Here is a 21,401-nt window from a genome sequence, read left to right as displayed (position 1 = left end):
TTGTGTAAACGAGTGCTTCAGGTAAAAATTCTAAGTTCAAGTCGGGATGCAATGATAGGTACTAATTGAGTGAACTAAGGGTATCATGATGACACTAATTCGCAAATACGGACATAAACTTCATTCCTATATTAACCAACCCATATTATCCCACAATACCTAGGCTTGCCTCTTCATCTCTTTTTGTGTCCTTTTCATTCAGGCGCAATCACATTAAGCCCGTTATCCGTACATGCTTCATAGTAGAGTGGCCTGTTAGTGATTATGATCTGAGCACGGGGTTTCTGGCACATAAATATGTGTAAACCCTTTTATTGGACCTAACTGTAGTTGTGGGGGATCAGATCGTAATCCGCCCTACCGAGTTCAGTGCCAGATACCTCTGAACTAACTAACAGTGGGTAAGTTTTTCTTTTTCTTTTTGTAGCAAATTTTTACAATTCTTTGGTTTAAATGACTTTGTGAGGGTCACCTATCCCGGAGTTGCCTTTTTGCTTTCTTTTATTTTTTTGTTTTGCTGGATCATTCACTTATTTGCATCGGTCCCCTACGTAGAGGATGCGTAGGCCGGAGATGACTGCTGAGATAATACTGATGTTTCGCAAAGTTCTTCTAAGTTACCGCATCCTTACTCAAAACATGTCTTTAAAACCTGAAAACTTTCGAAATAACACTATTTTCTTTTGCAATTTTTTTTCTGGTGGGGCTAAAGGTATGGGGAGGTAGGATTGTACTAAAGATATACTATATTCGGTGACTCGTGAGACTCATGCATTATACTAAAAATCAAAATAAACAACTAAAAGGAAATAAAAAGAAATAAACTTATCTAAAAATAGCAAAGAAAAGCGATAAAGGAAAGACGAGAAAAACAATAAAGAAAAGACGATAGAGTCCCCTCCCACACTTAAATCGAACATTGTCCCCAATGTTTCAAAATAAGATAAGGGAAGAGTTACCTGACAACCTATTGTTGACCACTAGTGCCCTCACCATCCTGAGGTGGACGACGGGATCGGGTACGACGACGATCTCTTTGATCCATCCTCGCCTGTAGGGCATCCTGAGCGGTCCTCATCTCTCGAAGGTTACCCATAATGGAACCTTGAGTGGCTTTAATGAGTGCCATGTGTCTCTGGTGGTAGTGTTGCTGACGGGCTTGTGTATCTGTGATCTTTTGCAGGGACTGTAGAACAGTGTTGTAGGACCTGTCTGTCCTCCGCTGCGACTCTTGCATGAAGCTCATGTTATTCGCCAGCTATTGTTGGATGGTAGAGAGTAGGTCGTCACGCCTTTGCTCTCTAGCCATGTGGTCACGCCACATCTCCTCCGTAATATAAAAGCCAGGAGCGGTACCTGCAGAAAAAGAAGATGGTGCGGTGTGTGGTGGTGAAGGATGATGGGGGGACACATGGGGTACGAGAGATCTCTCTCTCCGATCATATTCATCATTAGTGTCATGTCCCTCCTCATCAGGAATGTTAGGAGGAAGAGGACCTAAAACAGGTGGAGCATCTAAAGCGTAGGTCCAATTCCTTTCATGTCGTACATCTGTACGTCTAGTGCACGGTAAAACAACAGATGGGATGTTTACACCATGAAACATAAGCATATAGCCTCCTTCTCTCCTCAAACGGCACAATTTCATGTCTCTCATAAATTTTAGGTTAATTGTGAGAGGAGGTAAGGGGTCTAGGGTAGCCATCTCATTGTTCAGGTTAAGCGCCCGAGCAATAGATGTAATCAATCCACCAAAAGAAATCGGTCCCTCTTTATTCAAAGTTAAATTCATATGAGCAAGCATGAACGGGACCGAATTAATTCGTCTATTTGTGAGGCTTCCTTGTAAAAATAGAAGCTCTCTAGCATTAACTTTATTTGGATTCTCCCAGTTAAAAATAGTGCATGCCAACAAATATCTAAAAACTCTGATGGCTGGGTTATGGATAGTTGAGGCAAGAACTCCTTCAAAAGAGTTTATGGAAGTGTTTGATAAACGCTCCCAGAAGGAAAATACCTCAACTGACCACTCCGAATCCAAAGGGGCCTCACAAATAGCACCGTCCCCATGAGGGATTCCTAACAAGCTGGCTAGTTCGTCGGTACTGAATTTGTAACACCCTTCTAAAATACCCCAATAATTAATTAAATCAACAAAATATAAATCAGAGTAAGTATGCAATTAAGGGTGTCACACTTGACACTTCACACCATGTTCCAAAATATCTGGTCATACTCATTTATTTATCAAAATAAAACATTGCACAATACGCAGCGAATAGAGATCTATCAATCATGCAAACCATGTAACACATTACATGTAAGATCATTCAACAACCAACAATGAAAATAAGGTAAAACATCCCGTCCCGATGTTACATCTACCAGAGCATGACCCACTAAGGAACTACACTAGACTCCAAGTACTAGCTTCTACTCAATCACTGCTCGTTACCTGAAAAATAGTTGTAAGGGTGAGTTCCTCAATCAATATAATAAGCATTATAAAATATCATGTAATGTTAAGTAAGTTAACACATTTCATCACCCTAATCATAACACATATTCAGCAACGGCAATATCAACTCATAATCATCATCATCATCATCATACTCAACTCAACACAACCACAAAACACACGTATAATATTGGAATACATCCATTCATATTATACGCCATACATACATTATGCAATGAGACTCCATGCATGCGGTACCGACTATTCGTGAACATATAGTTCAACCTCACCGATCAAATCCAGATACGGCTACCAAGCTCACTAGTCCCACTCATTTGAGACCTAGTGACTCACTCACTAATTCCTCACCATGGGAATTAGCTACCACCCCAAGGGCTATGCTATGCACGCTAATCACCTAGCATGCAAACATCAACAACAATCCAAAATAATTCACTCACTATTTCCTCACCATGGGAATTAGCTACCACCATAAAGGCCACAATATGCAAGCTAAATCACTTAGTCATGCAACATCAACAACAATCCAAAATGGACATATGCTCACACTCTAAGCCATAAAACAGTCCATTCCACATAATACATACATTCACAGCATTATGCATACAATCATACATCATCAGCATATTATCACAAAATCATATCATGTCATGCCAATTAATAATCACAGTATTAGCACACTCTACTAATACCTATACAGCTCAAAACAACGGGAAACGATCCCTACTATATCATACATCAGCTAAAATTACATTACTCAGCTGAACAACCAAAAACTGCACAACAACAGCACAGAAAAATCACAATTCTGCCCATACGCGTATTGCCTAGTCCCATACGCGTATGGCCCATCTCCTGACCAAATCCCATACGCGTAACACCATCTCATGCGCGTATGCTACGCGTACCACTTCCCCATACGCGTACCAACAGAGACCAAACCACGTTCAAAACATCATCTTCCTCATCCATACGCGTATTGCCTAGTGCCATACGCGTACCAGACCATCTCATACGCGTATTGCCTAGTGCCATACGCGTATGACCAGAAACCAGAATTTCCAGATCTGCTATGGTTTTCTCTGCTACAAATTTTCTCAGATCTAACCTTCCACAGTCCAATTTTTCACAGTATTCGTTCATATCATCTAACACAAATCATACCCTATTCAATTTCACAAATTCTAACATTATTCCATCTAATCCTTACGAATTTTCCTTCAACCATAATCCAAATTTCGTTCATCCAATACTTCACAAATTTCAGCATACATCATTCTAATCAGAGTCAAATCAATGGTTTATCACTACCCATTACATGTTATCCCATAATACCCATTAAACGATGATAAACCCCCCTTACCTGAGTTAATCCGGCAATCCTTTAGCTTCGAGCTCTTCCTCTCTTCAACCCTTGTTCTCTGGCTCTTTGCCCTTTTTCCTTTTCCACTTTGAGTCGTTTTTCTGTTTTCACGTGAAAACCTCTTTTTACCAAATGGGACCTTTTTCTAATTCCAACTTTTATTCTAATAATAATAATAATAATAATCCAATAATAATAATCCCAATAATATTCCAATAATAATCCAATTATTTAATTAAATTAATAAATATAATATTAACTTAATTTAAATAATTATCTTATTTTTATCGGGGTGTTACAACTCTCCCCCACTAAAAGAGTTTTCGTCCTCGAAAACATACCTCAAGTGAATAACTCCGGATAAGACTCCTTCATCTGACTCTCAAGTTCCCAAGTCACATTGCCACCTGCTGGTCCTCCCCAAGCTACCTTTACCAAAGCAATCTCTTTACCCCGCAACTGCTTCAACTCTCGATCCTCGATCCTCATAGGTGATGTTTCAACAGTCAGGTTATCTCTCACCTGTACATCATCTACTTGGACTACATGCGACGGATCAGGAATTTACCTCCTCACTTGAGACACAAGAAAAACCTCATGCAAATTCGCAAGTGACGGCGGTAAAGCGATACGATAGGCTACCTCCCCTATCCTCTCCAAAATCTGATAAGGACCAATAAATCGAGGTGTCAACTTCTTCGACTTCAAAGCTCGACCAACCCCAGTTATCGGAGTAACACGAAGAAACACATGATCTCCCTCTTGAAACTCAAGTGACTTCCTCCTCTTGTCGTGATAACTCTTCTGACGACTCTGAGCAATCCTCATCTTCTCCTGAATCATCTTAATCTTTTCCGTAGTTTGTTGAACAATCTCCGGTCCAACCACAGCACTCTCACCGGACTCATACCAACATAAAGGCGTCCGACATCTCCTACCATACAAAGCTTCAAACGGTGCCATACCAATGCTCGAATGAAAACTATTGTTGTAGGTAAACTCAATCAAAGGTAAATAACAATCCCAAGCACCTCCTTTTTCCAAAACACAAGCCCTCAAAAGATCCTCTAGTGACTGAATCGTCCTCTCAGTCTGACCATCAGTCTGTGGATGATATGCAGAACTCAATCTCAGCTTAGTTCCCAAAGCCCTCTGCAAACCTTCCCAGAACTTCGATGTAAATCTAGGATCTCTGTCCGAAACAATACTCGACGGAATACCATGCAAACTTACAATCTTCTCAATATACAACTCAGCTAATCTCTCTAACGGATAATCCATTCTGATCGGAATGAAATGAGCCGATTTCGTCAATCTGTCTACAATCACCCAAATAGCTTCAAAATTCTTATTTGTCCTCGGTAACCCAGAAACAAAATCCATACTGATACTATCCCACTTCCACTCTGGAATAGCCAACGGTTGCATTAGCCCAGACGGCTTCTGATGCTCAATCTTTGACTTCTGACAAGTCAAACAAGAATAAACAAAACTCGCAATTTCTCTTTTCATTCCCGGCCACCAAAATAACTTCTTCAAATCATGATACATCTTCGTAGCCCCAGGATGAATACTCAGGCCACTACGATGTCCTTCCTCAAGAATACTCTTCTTAAGTTCGGTAACATCCGGAATACACACCCGATTACCAAATTTCAAAACACCATTCTCATCAACTCTGAATTCACCACCTTGACCTTGATTCACTAGAGTCAACTTATCAACCAAAAGCACATCGGATTTCTGGCCCTCTCTAATCTCATCCAGAATACCACTCGTTAACTTCAACATTCCCAATTTAACACTATTGTGAGTACTTTCACACACCAAACTCAAGTCTCTAAACTGCTCAATCAAATCCAATTCCTTAACCATTAACATAGACATATGCAATGATTTCCGACTCAATGCATCAGCCACTACGTTTGCTTTACCCGGATGGTAATTCAAACCAAAGTCATAATCCTTCAAAAACTCTAACCATCTCCTCTGTCTCATATTCAGCTCTTTCTGATCAAACAAATACTTTAAACTCTTATGGTCACTGAAAACCTCAAATCTTGACCCGTACAAGTAATGCCTCCATAACTTCAGAACAAATACCAAAGCTGCCAACTCTAAATCGTGCGTCGGATAGTTCCTCTCATGAACCTTCAGTTGTCTCGAAGCATAAGCTACAACCTGCTTATTCTGCATCAAAACACCACCTAAACCCAACAATGAAGCATCACAGTAAACCTCAAATGGTTCCGACGGACTCAGTAATATCAGAATAGGAGCAGTAGTTAACCTTCTCTTTAACTCTTGAAAACCTTCTTCACATTTTGAGTCCCAAACAAACGTTTGCCCCTTCCTAGTCAACATCGTCAACGGTAACGCCAACTTAGAGAATCCTTCAATGAACTTCCTATAATAACCTGCAAGTCCAAGAAAACTCCTTATCTCAGAAACTGACTTCGGAGCTTCCCACTTAGATACCGCTTCTATCTTAGAAGGATCAACAGCAACACCACCTCTTGAAATCACATGACCAAGAAAACTAACCTCTTCTAACCAAAATTCACACTTGGACAGTTTAGCAAATAACTTCTTTTCTCGTAGAACTCCTAAAACCACTCTCAAATGTTCAGCATGCTCTTCTTCAGATTTCGAATACACCAAAATATCGTCAATAAACACCACAACAAACTTGTCTAGGTACGGATGGAAAATCCTATTCATATACTCCATAAATATTCCAGGCGCATTCGTCACACCAAAAGGCATTACAGAATACTCATAATGTCCATACCTTGTTCTGAAAGCAGTCTTCTGAATATCCTCAGTTTTCACACGTATCTGATGATATCCCGATCTCAAATCTATTTTGCTGAACACACTCGCACCAACCAACTGATCCATCAAATCATCAATCCTTAGCAAAGGATACCGATTCTTGATCGTCACTTTATTCAGTTGCCTGTAGTCCACACACAACCTCATAGTACCTTCTTTCTTCTTAACCAATAACACTGGTGCACCCCACGGTGACACACTCAGACGAATAAATTTCTTATCCAACAGATCTTCCAACTGACTTTTCAATTCAGTTAACTCAACAGCAGACATACGGTACGGAGCCATCGATATCGGCCTAGTACCAGGTACCAAATCAATCGAGAACTCAACTTCGCGCTCTGGCGGTAATTCATTCACTTCTTCAGGAAACACATCAGGAAAATCACACACCACGGTTAGATCGCAAATCACCAGTTTATCTTTAGCCTCCAAGGTCGCTAACAGCATAAACAACTCTGCCCCATCTACTACTGCCTCATTCACTTGCCTCGCTGATAGAAACAAACTCTTTCCTTCCTCAATCTCGGGAAAGATCACAGTCTTATCAAAACAGTTGATATAAACTCGGTTAAACACCAACCAGTTCATACCCAGGATAACATCAATCTGCACTAGTGGAAGACAAACGAGGTCCATCCCAAAGTCTCTACCAAAAATACTCAAAGGACAATTTAAACAAACTGAAGTAGTAGTCACTGAACCCTTCGCAGGAGTATCAATCACCATACTACCATGCATCTTAGATATCTCTAATTCAAGTTTCACAGCACAATCCAAAGATATAAAGGAATGAGTCGCTCCTGTGTCAATAATAGCTACAAGAGGAAAGCCATTAATATAACACGTACCTCGGATCAAACGATCATCTGCAGAAGTCTCAGGACCCGATAAAGCAAAGACCTTGCCTCCCGGCTGGTTCTCTCTCTTCGGCTTAGGACACTGTGGACTGATATGACCCACTTCTCCACAGTTGAAACAAGTCACAGTCTTCAACCGACACTCTGCAGCCAAGTGACCACCTTTTCCACACTTGAAACACTTCTTCTCATTACTGGTACACTCATGGATACGATGTCCAGCCTGACCACATCTGAAACACTTAGCAGGGGCACTGGAGTCTCCCCCACTAGGCCTCTTCATCCCACTCTGTCTCTGGAAACCTTTGCCAGCTGCATACGGTTTCCCACGATCATTCTGATTCTTGCCTTTCCTATCAACCCTCTGCTGATAGCTCTCCACTCTGGCTTTGGTATCCTGTATAAAAATCCTGCAACAGTCAACCAAATCAGAAAACACTCTAATCCGCTGATACCCAATAGCCTGCTTGATCTCGGGACGCAACCCGTTCTCAAACTTCACACACTTTGAAAATTCCCCAGTAGCCTCGTTATAGGGAGTGTAATACTTTGACAGCTCTGTGAACTTAGCAGCATACTCAGTAACAGACCGGTTACCCTGCTTCAATTCTAGGAACTCTATCTCTTTCCTTCCTCTGACATCCTCTGGAAAGTACTTCCTCAGAAATCTCTCTCTGAACACCGCCCAAGTGATCTCAGCATTCCCAGCAGCTTCCAACTCAGTGCGGGTAGCAACCCACCAATCATCTGCTTCCTTTGACAGCATATGCGTACCGAACCTGACCTTCTGGTTATCGGCACACTCAGTCACTCGGAAGATCCTCTCGATCTCCTTCAACCACTTCTGAGCGCCATCTGGATCGTATGCTCCCTTGAACATTGGAGGATTGTTCTTCTGGAACTCACTCAGTTGACGAGCAGCTCCCATTCCCACAACATTCGGGTTTCCTCCAAGTACTCCAGCTAGCTTACCCAGAGCCTCAGCAATCGCAGCATCGTCTCTACCTCTTCCAGCCATCTCTATTCTGAAAACCCAACAAGCTAAAACAATAAGTACTGATAGGGTTACACAACACCTATCCCGTACAGGGGAAATAGAATAATTACGACTCGACTCGACCGACTATGCTCTGATACCACTAATGTAACACCCTTCTAAAATACCCCAATAATTAATTAAATCAACAAAATATAAATCAGAGTAAGTATGCAATTAAGGGTGTCACACTTGACACTTCACACCATGTTCCAAAATATCTGGTCATACTCATTTATTTATCAAAATAAAACATTGCACAATACGCAGCGAATAGAGATCTATCAATCATGCAAACCATGTAACACATTACATGTAAGATCATTCAACAACCAACAATGAAAATAAGGTAAAACATCCCGTCCCGATGTTACATCTACCAGAGCATGACCCACTAAGGAACTACACTAGACTCCAAGTACTAGCTTCTACTCAATCACTGCTCGTTACCTGAAAAATAGTTGTAAGGGTGAGTTCCTCAATCGATATAATAAGCATTATAAAATATCATGTAATGTTAAGTAAGTTAACACATTTCATCACCCTAATCATAACACATATTCAGCAACGGCAATATCAACTCATAATCATCATCATCATCATACTCAACTCAACACAACCACAAAACACACGTATAATATTGGAATACATCCATTCATATTATACGCCATACATACATTATGCAATGAGACTCCATGCATGCGGTACCGACTATTCGTGAACATATAGTTCAACCTCACCGATCAAATCCAGATACGGCTACCAAGCTCACTAGTCCCACTCATTTGAGACCTAGTGACTCACTCACTAATTCCTCACCATGGGAATTAGCTACCACCATAAAGGCCACAATATGCAAGCTAAATCACTTAGTCATGCAACATCAACAACAATCCAAAATGGACATATGCTCACACTTTAAGCCATAAAACAGTCCATTCCACATAATACATACATTCACAGCATTATGCATACAATCATACATCATCAGCATATTATCACAAAATCATATCATGTCATGCCAATTAATAATCACAGTATTAACACACTCTACTAATACCTATACTGCTCAAAACAACGGGAAACGATCCCTACTATATCATACATCAACTAAAATTACATTACTCAGCTGAACAACCAAAAACTGCACAACAACAGCACAGAAAAATCACAATTCTGCCCATACGCGTATTGCCTAGTCCCATACGCGTATGGCCCATCTCCTGACCAAATCCCATACGCGTAACACCATCTCATGCGCGTATGCTACGCGTACCACTTCCCCATACGCGTACCAACAGAGACCAAACCACGTTCAAAACATCATCTTCCTCATCCATACGCGTATTGCCTAGTGCCATACGCGTACCAGACCATCTCATACGTGTATTGCCTAGTGCCATACGCGTATGACCAGAAACCAGAATTTCCAGATCTGCTATGGTTTTCTCTGCTACGAATTTTCTCAGATCTAACCTTCCACAGTCCAATTTTTCACAGTATTCGTTCATATCATCTAACACAAATCATACCCTATTCAATTTCACAAATTCTAACATTATTCCATCTAATCCTTACGAATTTTCCTTCAACCATAATCCAAATTTCGTTCATCCAATACTTCACAAATTTCAGCATACATCATTCTAATCAGAGTCAAATCAATGGTTTATCACTACCCATTACATGTTATCCCATAATACCCATTAAACGATGATAAACCCGCCTTACCTGAGTTAATCCGGCAATCCTTTAGCTTCGAGCTCTTCCTCTCTTCAACCCTTGTTCTCTGGCTCTTTGCCCTTTTTCCTTTTCCACTTTGAGTCGTTTTTCTGTTTTCACGTGAAAACCTCTTTTTACCAAATAGGACCTTTTCTAATTCCAACTTTTATTCTAATAATAATAATAATAATAATCCAATAATAATAATCCCAATAATATTCCAATAATAATCCAATTATTTAATTAAATTAATAAATATACTATTAACTTAATTTAAATAATTATCTTATTTTTATCGGGGTGTTACAGAATTCATATTCAACAGCAAACATTCTAAATCTGACAATACCGACTGTGCTAGCAGTGTTAGGGTTGACAATATAAATTAAGGAACTCAAGAATTCAATTGTCAATCGCTCATAGGTGGGTTCTTTGTTGGAAAAGAAATTATGCAAACCTAAGTTATCTAATAAATGAAATATGTTATGATAGATACCTAAAGTGTAGAGATAGTTTTCGTCAACATACCTTGTCGGGAGGATCTCCCGATTTTGCAACCGTTCGATGATTTTTCTTTGCCTATCCCCCGGTTTCCCTCCTCGAAGAATGAATCTATTAAACTCCATTTGTGTAGCTCTTGAAAAGTGAGGAAGAAGATGAAGTGGAATGTGAAAAGGTTGGATTTTTACGAAATCCGACGGATGAAAATGAAAATGGAAATCGGAAAAATGATTTGTACGGTGTGGTGATTAGAAAAGTATGAGATTTTTGTGGGTTCAAGGATGTTTTTCCAAGGTGAAAAAAGGGGTTTGGAAGGTTGTAAGGTGTGAAAATGGTGAAGAAAGGGGTTATGCCCCGACCTTTTACAGACGCTGTGGCGGGCGCCACAGGGTCCATGGCGGGAGTCACAAGGCAAAATCTGGCTGGGCCGGATTTTGGTCATTTGGTTTGGGCTTCTCTTTTCTTTTGGCTTTGAGGGGTCCGAATAGCATTTGTCTTGTGATTTTTCTAGCATCATTGACTTGCATAATTTTATAAAAGTAAAAATAAAAATGAAAATGAAACAAAAATTAATTATTAGACTAATAAATAAATAACTAAAAAAATAAAAAATGCAAATAAAACGAACATAAGATAAAAGTAGAAATATCAATGTATAAACGTAGTTTATATAATATTCCAAATGTGATAATATAAGATGAGTTATGTAAATACGAGAAATATAAGAAAGAGATAAAATAAGATGAAATGGTGAGATCATATAGTAGGGATGTCGTCTTCTTGAGTGGATCCACGGAGCATGGCTACCTCCTGCCTGAGCTCTGCGATCTCCTGATATAGACAGTCGGCTTCGGTAGCATGGGTGAGATCAGACACTCCCATCTGTAAAGTGAGGTCAGCCACCTCCTGTCTAAGCTTTGCGATCTCTCTACGACACTCAACAATCTGAGTGCGGATGTCGGGGGTCTGCAATGAAAGATTATTAGAGAAAACAGTGATCCTGGGAGATGGTGGTGTAGGCGTGTATTCAGCAATGAGTGGTGATCTCGGCTCCTCGACGGTCTCTCCCTGGCCCTCTAGAGCATAACTCCAATTCGCTGGATCATGCACACTGGTCATCATTGGATCTGGCAGTGTGAAATAATGGATAGCCTCGTTGTCGACCAGCAATCGGAACTGACATGGGTGGAAAGAGGCTCTCCTCATCAACCCTCTGGTCAAACAGAAGTCGATGTCCATGGTAGTGTACCCACAGTAGATCCGGAGATGTGACAACTTGCGAGACAGACCTAAAGCGACAACAATCTGCGTGATGATTCCGCCCACATGGATGACTCCTTCGGTAGATCTGGAGATACCGCTGAGACTATATAACAAGAAGTTCCCACATGCTACTGGGCGAGACTGGGATGCACAAAATAATAGGAAGATCTCCTCTTCACTCAGTAGTGTCTCTGCATCCGGCCTTCCCAGGAAGGAATGTGCCAAAATCATCTGAAAGTATCTAGAAAATATCCCATAGGTGTCTCCGGGATAGCATCAGGAGTGGTCTGGAAACCCAATAGGTCGCCGAACTCTTTCTGGCTGAAAGAGTACTCAACTCCAAAGAGACTGAAAGCAGCATACCCATATGGTCTAGAGTATGGGTCATAATCGAATGAACTCAGGAACTCCAGTGTCAGGTTCCTGTAGGTGTTACTCAAGTCATCAGCAAACTCGTCCCAATGAAGCTGGTGGCTAAGGAATCAGATACTCGGCTCGATACCCAGTGCCTCCATACAGTGTTGATCAGGATAATGTGTGGGTGCCATAGGGCGCTGATACAGAGCGATGTAACGTTCTCTCTGAGCATTGTCTCTATAGGCCACGTGCATGTCATCGAAATCCTGCATCCTGTAAAAGTTAAGAAAGTGATCCTGAAAGTGCAAACCATTCAAATTTTAGTCTCAATGCAAAATATGATAAAATAAAATAAAAATAAAAATAAATAAATGCGAAAAAGTAAAATGAAAGAAAAACCATGGGTTACCTTCCACGCAGCGCTTGGTTAACGTCATTAGCTTGACGATTAGAATTTATACACCTGTAGTAGTAGGAATTGGTGGATCAATCAGGGTGTGGCTGGAGTAGTATGCTGGAATGTCTCCTCCTTCGTAGAGCTTCAGTCTTTGTCCATTTACAATGAATGGACTACAGGTTTTGTTCTTGATTTCCATGGCTCAGGATCTCAGAATCTTGGATACTTCGAAAGGACCAGTCCATCTTGAACGTAGCTTTCCAGGGAAGAGTCATAACCTAGAGTTGAAAAGGAGAACAGGATCGCCTATATTGAAGTTTTTCTTTACTATTCTTTTGTCGTGATAGGCTTTTGTTCTTTCTTTGTATATTTTTGCATTCTCGTAGGCAGATTGCCTAAGTTCTTCTAGTTTATGAATGTCTAGGGTACGCTTTTCTCCAGCGGCTAGGTAGTCTAAATTCAAAGTTTTAATGGCCCAATAGGCTTTATTCTCTAATTCGAACGGTAAGTGACAGGATTTTCCATAAACTAGTTGGTAAGGAGTAGTTCCTATAGGGGTTTTGAAAGCGGTTCTGTAGGCCCATAATGCTTCTTGAAGCTTCTGAGACCAGTCTCTCATAGAACTAGAAACAGTTTTCTCTAGGATTTGTGTTATCTCCCTATTAGATACTTCTACTTGGCCACTAGTCTGTGGGTGGTATGGTGTTTCTACTCTATGCCTAACTCCATATTTTCTTAAAAGTTTGTCAAATATTCTCGATATGAAGTGTGATCCTCCATCGCTTATGACTAAACGTGGTGTTCCAAATCTAGGGAATATATAGTTTTTAAATAGTTTGATTACTACCCTAGTTTCGTTTGTGGGTGCAGCTATAGCTTCAATCCACTTAGACACATAGTCTACAGCTACTAAGATGTACCTATTTCCTAAGGATGGTGGGAAAGGTCCCATGAAATCTATACCCCATACGTCAAAGAGTTCTACTTCCTGAATGTTTCTTAGAGGCATTTCATCACGCCTTGAAATGTTTCCAGTGCGTTGGCATCTATCACATTTGACAATGCAAGCATAGACATCACGCCACATGATAGGCCAGAATAGGCCAGCTTGAAGAATCTTGGCGTATGTCTTAGAGGTGCTCGCATGACCACCATAAGGTACAGAATGACAATGCTCGATAATACTATTTACCTCTTCTTCTGGAACGCAACGGCGAAAAATGCCATCTTTACCCCTTTTGAAAAGGAGCGGTTCGTCCCAATAGAAGTTTCTCACATCGTGGAAGAATTTCTTCTTTCGGTGGTAGTCAAGATCGGGGGGTACTATATCAGCAGCTAGGTAATTAACGAAGTCTGCATACCAGGGTACGTTACTTATTGCTAAGGAATTTTGGGGGTGCTCATCAGGATCTAGGTTATTATCTTTAATGGTTTCTACTCTAGCTATCAGTCTATCATAGGCGAAATCATCATTTATGGGTACTAGTTCTGGTTTTAGATGTTCTAGCCTAGAAAGGTGACCGACTACTACATTTTCAGTGCCTTTTTATCTCTTATATCTAAATCAAACTCTTGTAGTAATAGAATCCATCAGAGTAACCTGGGCTTGGCATCTTTTTTACTTAATAGGTAACGAATGGCAGCATGATCGGTGTAAACTATAATTTTTGCTCCTACTAGATAAGATCTAAATTTGTCTATAGCGAAAACTACAGCGAGTAATTCTTTTTCAGTTGTTGCGTATTTAAGTTGGGCAACATCTAGGGTTCTACTGGCATAATAAATGGCATGTATTTTTTTATCTTTTCTTTGTCCTAGAACGACTCCAACTGCATAATCACTAGCATCGCACATTATCTCAAAAGGTTCCGACCAATCGGGCGGTTTCATAATGGGTGCTGAGATCAATGCTTGCTTTAAAAGATTAAATGCGTCATTACATTTTTCATCAAAAATGAATTCAGCATCTTTCATTAAAATTCCAGTTAAAGGTTTAGTTATTTTGGAGAAGTCCTTAATAAAACGTCGGTAGAATCCAGTGTGTCCAAGAAAGCTTCAGACTTCTCTGATGGTTTTTGTTGGTTTTAGGTTTTCTATAACTTCTATTTTAGCTTTATCTACCTAGATACCTTTTTCGGAAACTATATATCCTAAAACTATTCCTTCGGTCACCATGAAATGACATTTTTCCCAGTTTAGCATGAGGTTCACCTCCACACATCTCTCCAGGATTTTCTCAAGGTTAGCAAGACAATTGTGGAAATCAAATCCGCAAACCGAGAAATCATCCATAAACACTTCCATGATACCATTTAGGTAATCTGTAAAGATTGACATCATGCAGCGTTGGAAAGTAGCTGGGGCATTACAGAGGCCGAATGGCATTCATTTGTAGGCAAAAGTTCCATAAGGGCATGTAAAGGTAGTTTTTTCTTGATCTTCGGGGTGGATAGGTATTTGGAAGAATCCAGAGTATCCATCTAGATAGCAGAAGTAAGAGTGTCTGGCTAGACGCTCCAACATCTGGTCTATAAATGGTAAAGGGAAATGGTCCTTCCTAGTTGCTTTATTTAATTTTCTATAATCTATACACATCCGCCATCCTCCTTCTAAACGTTTTGCTACATGTTCGCCTTTATCATTTTGCACGAATGTGATACCTCCCTTTTTAGGTACTACATGCACAGGGCTCACCCACATACTATCAGAGATCTGGTAGATGATACCTGCCTCAAGTAACTTAAGAACTTCCTTTTTAACAACATCACTCATTATAGGGTTTATTCTACTCTGAAGTTCCCTGGAGGGTTTTGAATCTTCTTCGAGCGAAATCTGATGCAAAATAGTTGACCTATCCTAACAGGAACATCTTCTAAAATGCCTATCGGATACTTAACAGATCTATTGGCTAACTGAAGTGACATCTTAGTGGGTTGTAACTCTCCTAAGTTTAATCTCTCACAAGCTGCTAGAGGCATTAGGCTCACACTAGCTCCTAAGTCTAGAAAAGCTTTATCGATGACATGATTACCTAAAAGGAAAGGAATGGAGAAATTTCCAGGATCTTTATCTTTCTTCGCTAATTTGTCCTCGAAAATAGCATTACATTCCAAAGGCTTCGGATCGTCAAGTCTACGTTTGTTGGTAAGGATGTCTTTGAGAAACTTCGCATAAGAAGGTATTTGGGTAATGGCTTTTGTGAAAGGGATTTCTACATGAAGTTTTTCTATAACTTTAATAAATTTTTGATACTGTTTACTGATATGGGTTTGTTTGAGTCTTTGCGGATATGGTATAGGTGGTTTATATGGCGGGGGTGGTACGTAAGTTTTATCTTTAGGTTCTTCTCCTTTCTCTCGACCTTCCTGGTTTTCAGATTCCTCTGGTTCCTTTACTTTGTCCGGGGGCTTGGTACATTCCTTAGAAGTTTTGGGTTCACTCAATCTAGGGTTTGGTGGCTCATCATAAGCGTTCCCACTTCGTAGGGTAATGGCATTGGCTTGTCCTCTCGGATTTTGTTGAGGTTGTCCAGAAATTGTCCTCCAGGTGTAGTCTGAGGGGCTTAGTTTAAAGCTACCTGAGAGATCTGGGTTTCAAGCATCTTGGTATGAGTAATTATTTGGTCAACCTTGGTTCCTAACTGAGTAATCAATTCGTTAACATGAATGTTTTGGTTCATGAACTCCTTGTTTTGTTGGGTTTGAGCGAGGATAAAATTTTCCATAATTTTCTCAAGGCTCGACTTTGGTGGTACATGTTGCATAGGTTGATTTGATCTAGGGGCCTGATAACTAGGTCTCAGAGGTGCATTATTTTGGATAGGGTTATTGTTTTTATAGGAGAAGTTCGGGTGATTCCTCCATCCAGGGTTATAAGTATTCGAGTATGGGTTCCCTTGGGTGTAGTTCACTTGCTCATAGTGGGTTTCGTTTAATAGACTGCATTCTGCAGATTGGTGTCCTTTGGTTCCACATATCTCACAATCCGACGACACTGCGGCTACAGTATTCGGGTTTAGGCACATATGCTCGACCTTAAGGGCTAATGCGTCCATTTAGCTTGCATCATGTCTATAGAGCTTAGGTCATGCACTCCTCCTTGGGCTTCCTTCTTCTCAACCGTCGCTCGTTCGACTCCCCATGATTGATGGTTTTGAGACATATCTTCGATGAGGGCACTAGCTTCAGGATAAGGTTTGTTCATTAGAGCATCGCCTACGGCAGCGTCGATGGTCATCTTTGTGTTGTAATGAAGTCCATTATAGAAGGTTTGAATGATTAACCAATTTTCTAAACCATGATGTGGGCATGCTCGTAACAACTCTTTATATCTCTCCCAAGCTTCGAACAACGATTCTCCTTGGTTTTGGGTAAATCTAGTTATATGGTTTCGAAGAATGGCGGTCTTACTCAGGGGAAAATATCTAGCAAGAAATACTCTTCTAAGGTTATCCCAAGTCGTAATGGAATTGGGTGGAAGGGAATCTAACCATGATAGGGCTTTATCTCTGAGGGAAAAAGGAAATAATCGTAAACGTATTGCCTCAGGAGAAGCTCCATTGGTTTTAAAAGTGTCTGCTAATTGAAGAAATATTTTTAAATGTTGGTTTGGGTTCTCAGTAGCAAGACCTGCGAATTGTCTCTGTTGCACTAGTTGCAACAGGGATGGTTTAACTTCAAAGTTATTAGCTGGGATGGTTGGGTTTACTATACTAGAACTAGGTTCTTCATTTGATGGTTGAGCGAAGTCCTTAAGAGGTCTTTGGTTTTGATCTTCGCCCATAGCTCTCTTAATTCTATGAAAGAATAAACATGCGCGAGCGTAACGTTCAGGTTCCGCCAGAGGGTATACTAAGCTTAAACTTCCGGTGCTGCGAGTTCTTCGCATTGACCGGCAGGAAATAGCCTAAGTCTAAACGATATAACAACAGAGAAATGAAATTTGACGAAATTGGTCCCCGACAACGGCGCCAAAAACTTGATGCGGTGTTTCGCAAGTATACGAACGCGTCAGAGTAATATAAAAGATTGTCGAATCCACAGAGACCAAGTGTCAATCTATCGTTATCTATTGTTATGGTGTTTATCAAAGGCAATCAAAATAAGTGTTTTTTGGGTGTGCAAGGAAAAGTAAAGTATTGAATAAAGTTCAATTAATAAAGACAGGGTCGAATGTAATTCACGTAATCAATTAATAATCCATGTACTTGCTAATAGAGCTACTTTTGGACAGTGTTTCCTACTTTGAAAAGAACTAATTTAACAGGAACTGTCGCTTTCGCGTATTCAGAACCGAGTTGTACTCCCTAATCAAACCCTCTTATTGTCACTTATAAAAAGACGCGCATTGCGTTAGAGTAGTAAACCTATTTTTAAGAAATATAGTATCTTGACTATGTTGAAAAGTATTATAACCTGGATTTCTTAACCAAAAGAGGTTCTCACGAACCAGACTCTAAACTTATAAACGCGTCCGAAAATAGTTTTAAAATCTCTTTTCTTCTTAAGTTAAAAACTCCTAATGAACTAAACAAAGCGTTTTCGCTGTTTTTGAAATAGTTAAAAACAATTAAGTTTAAATAGACGTTGGACGGCTTTCGATCTTACCCAACGAAATTGAAGTGCGGGAAAACTTAATTTGAAAGTTAAAATAGCCCTTAAGTGTTTCTACGAACAATTGTACGGATTATCGGTTCAATTACGATCCTTACATTCTAACCTTATAAATTTAGTTAGACATGGTAATGTAAAAGTGCATTAATTTAAATAAAAGTAGTGCGAGTGCGGAAAGTAAATAAAAGTAGTGCGAGTGCGAGGAAATAAATAAAGTAAAGCCAGTTCGAGGAAATAAATAATTTAAAGCGAGTGCGAGGAAATACATAATTTAAAGCGAGTGCGAGGAAATAAATAAAGTAAAGCGAGTGCGAGGAAATAAATAAAGTAAAGCGAGTGCGAGGAAATAAATAAAGTAAAGCGAGTGCGGGAAAATAAATAAGATAAAGACAAGTAATAAAAACCTGCTCCAATCGGAGGGTTGAATAAATTGCAAAGCGGAAATGAAAATGGCGGCAGGATTAACTTCCTTCCAAAGTGCTCCAAACTCGATTACAGACTCTATCACATACTTGATTACACAGTTGTGGTAACACTCCAATGCGAAGCGATTACCACTTTATAATACTGAATATATGCCTAAGTGAAACCAAGTTGCTCTGAGTTTGCCTCTGCTCTAAGTTTGGATGATTGTAAAAGTGATTTCGAGTTTCTATTTATAAGCAAGTAAAAAGATGGAAATGACAAGGATGCCCTTCAACTTGAAAATGGGAGGGAAAACTTTTCCTCTTGTGGCGCCCGCAACAAGGCCATGGCGCCCGCCACAAGACCATTCTGAGGCGCCTTAGTGGAAGTAGTGGGGAACGTGGCAGTTGAGGGAGGTTGAGCTTGGACACGTCATGGCAGGGTCTATGGCGCCAGCCATGGGGTAGGCCACAAGTACAAAATGCTGAATTTTTAGGGTTTTTAGCTCTTTTTCACTCCTTTTCTCGATCGGGGCTCCGGTTAAAGTAAAAACCTGAAAACAAAGAAAAACATAGTAATAACACAACAAAATAGCAATAAAACAACTAGAATGCATGTGAAATCGGAGTCGAAAATACAGTAAATTTCAGTGTTATCAGTTTTCTATGAGCTTCAAATGGAAAAAGTTCCTTCATCAAAGTTGTAACTCTTTCAAATTCTCTTCAATTTTGTCACAAATTTGACCTCATTTTGAATTGGCTTGAAGTAGTTATTCATTTTAGAAGTTGAGGAAAATTGCTTGTTCAATGATGATGGCCCAAAAAGACCTATAATGTTTCCTCTTGGCACATGCTCTGGAGAGTTGAATTTGAAGTTTCTCAAAGAATAAAAGTTGGAGCAGACATATTGAAATTAATCATGAAACTTGGATGGCCTTCATATAAAAAAAGTTGAGCAAGTTATGGTCCTTGGAAGTTTACGTTCTAACTAGGGAACATACAAAATTACCTATAATCATTCACCATAAAAAATGACTTTCCAAGAAAAACTAGATCTTAATGTCAACATGAAAGTTGTTTTGAATGTCATAAAGAGTAATTTTTCTGTTAGAATAATTTTCATATGACATAAATTGTAGGAGATAGGGTCTAGGGAACCCCAGTTTTGACCAGTTGATTTTCTCTCGTCAACCTCTTTGAACCAACTTGCAAATTTGAAGTTATATTGATCTTTGGGACGCATGGAGGATCATATATGTTAAATATGATGTAATAGGAAGTATCTTGAAATATTTGATTAAATAATGAAGAAACTTGCTGAGGAAGTCACACAAGATACCTAGATGAATTAGGGCTTCCAAGGCAAACAAGCTTCAAACTCTTGATGATTTCTTGATCAAAATGATAAGTGAAGATCATGGGGATCCATACATGATGTCTAGAACCATTATGAATGATCTCTTGATTGATCTCCTTGCATTGAGGGTCTCAAACCCTAGATGTGAGTTTGATAGAGCATGGGTTGATGCACACACTGCCTACAAAAGAAGTAAAGCTATACATATACATATTTTTTGAATTTTGGTTAGTAAATAATGAAAAACTAGGTATGATACAATCAAATATGCTTGGTTATCTCTCCCAATGCAAACCCAATGAATGAGGAGTAAGGAGGATGCCATGGTGTGATCCTAAGGCCAATGCATATGATGAGATAGCATGCGGGATCTTAGGGTCAAAATTGGGGTCTTACAGCTGCCCCTATTTAAGGACATTCTAACTGAGGATATGAAGGTTAAAATCTTTGTATCAACTCAGTAGAATGGACTTAAATAACAACATCTATAAACAAATTTTGGTCCCTAAGAGACCTTATGATGCATATGATATGAATGTTAAAATAATCTTTGTGGGGAATATATTTCCACGAAGGAAAAGAATCCGGAAGAGACTGAATATCCACAGAAGCATAATGCATTCCATAAGGAAGAATCACTGAGGAGATAAAGACTCTAGGGAATAAAACTTGTGCGTAGACCAGGCCACAACTTAAAAACTGCTGGAGGCACGAGGGAGGATTTCCATGAAAATAAATAAATGGAAAGACTCAGTTGGGGAACCAGGGAAAAATCTGTAGGGAAAATGGGTAGATTAGAACAAAGCTGAAATACTCAATCCAAACAGGGGATGGCGATTTCACGGAGGAAATACGCACTCAAACTCAATTGGGGAAGAATGAACTTCATCATTGGAGTAAAAGAGATATATTATTTATTACCGGTTACTGGGTAGGAAGATAATACACTCTGACAGAGGGACATCCGTTATCGGTTAAGGTAAACATATCAAGGATGACTCACTGAGGAGAAAGAGATGTATCCATTACCGGTTATTGGGTAAGGACAACCTACTAGGGAGAAAAGATCAAGTAGGATTTACAACTACTAGTTATTGGGCAAAAGACCAAAAGGAGAGTATATGTCACTGGTTAAAGTCAATATATCAAGGATAAACTCAAAGGAAGAATATATGTTATCAGTTAGGATGAACATATCAAGGATAGGCTACCTGG

General features: G+C 39.8%; 1 non-coding gene across 1 annotated transcript; it reads left to right on the top strand.

The window, feature by feature from the left end:
• The first annotated feature begins 17,104 nt into the window (after positions 1-17,104).
• LOC127132981 (small nucleolar RNA R71) lies at positions 17,105-17,211 on the top strand. Its single transcript, XR_007806982.1, has one exon. It is a non-coding gene; the product is annotated as a small nucleolar RNA R71 (small nucleolar RNA).
• Positions 17,212-21,401: the final 4,190 nt, after the last annotated feature.

This window comes from Lathyrus oleraceus, chromosome 3 (genome assembly GCF_024323335.1).
Source record: "Lathyrus oleraceus cultivar Zhongwan6 chromosome 3, CAAS_Psat_ZW6_1.0, whole genome shotgun sequence".
In the NCBI taxonomy this organism is placed as follows: domain Eukaryota; kingdom Viridiplantae; phylum Streptophyta; class Magnoliopsida; order Fabales; family Fabaceae; genus Lathyrus; species Lathyrus oleraceus.
Note: the sequence above shows the minus strand (reverse complement) of the source record. Positions and strands in the feature narration are given on the sequence as shown.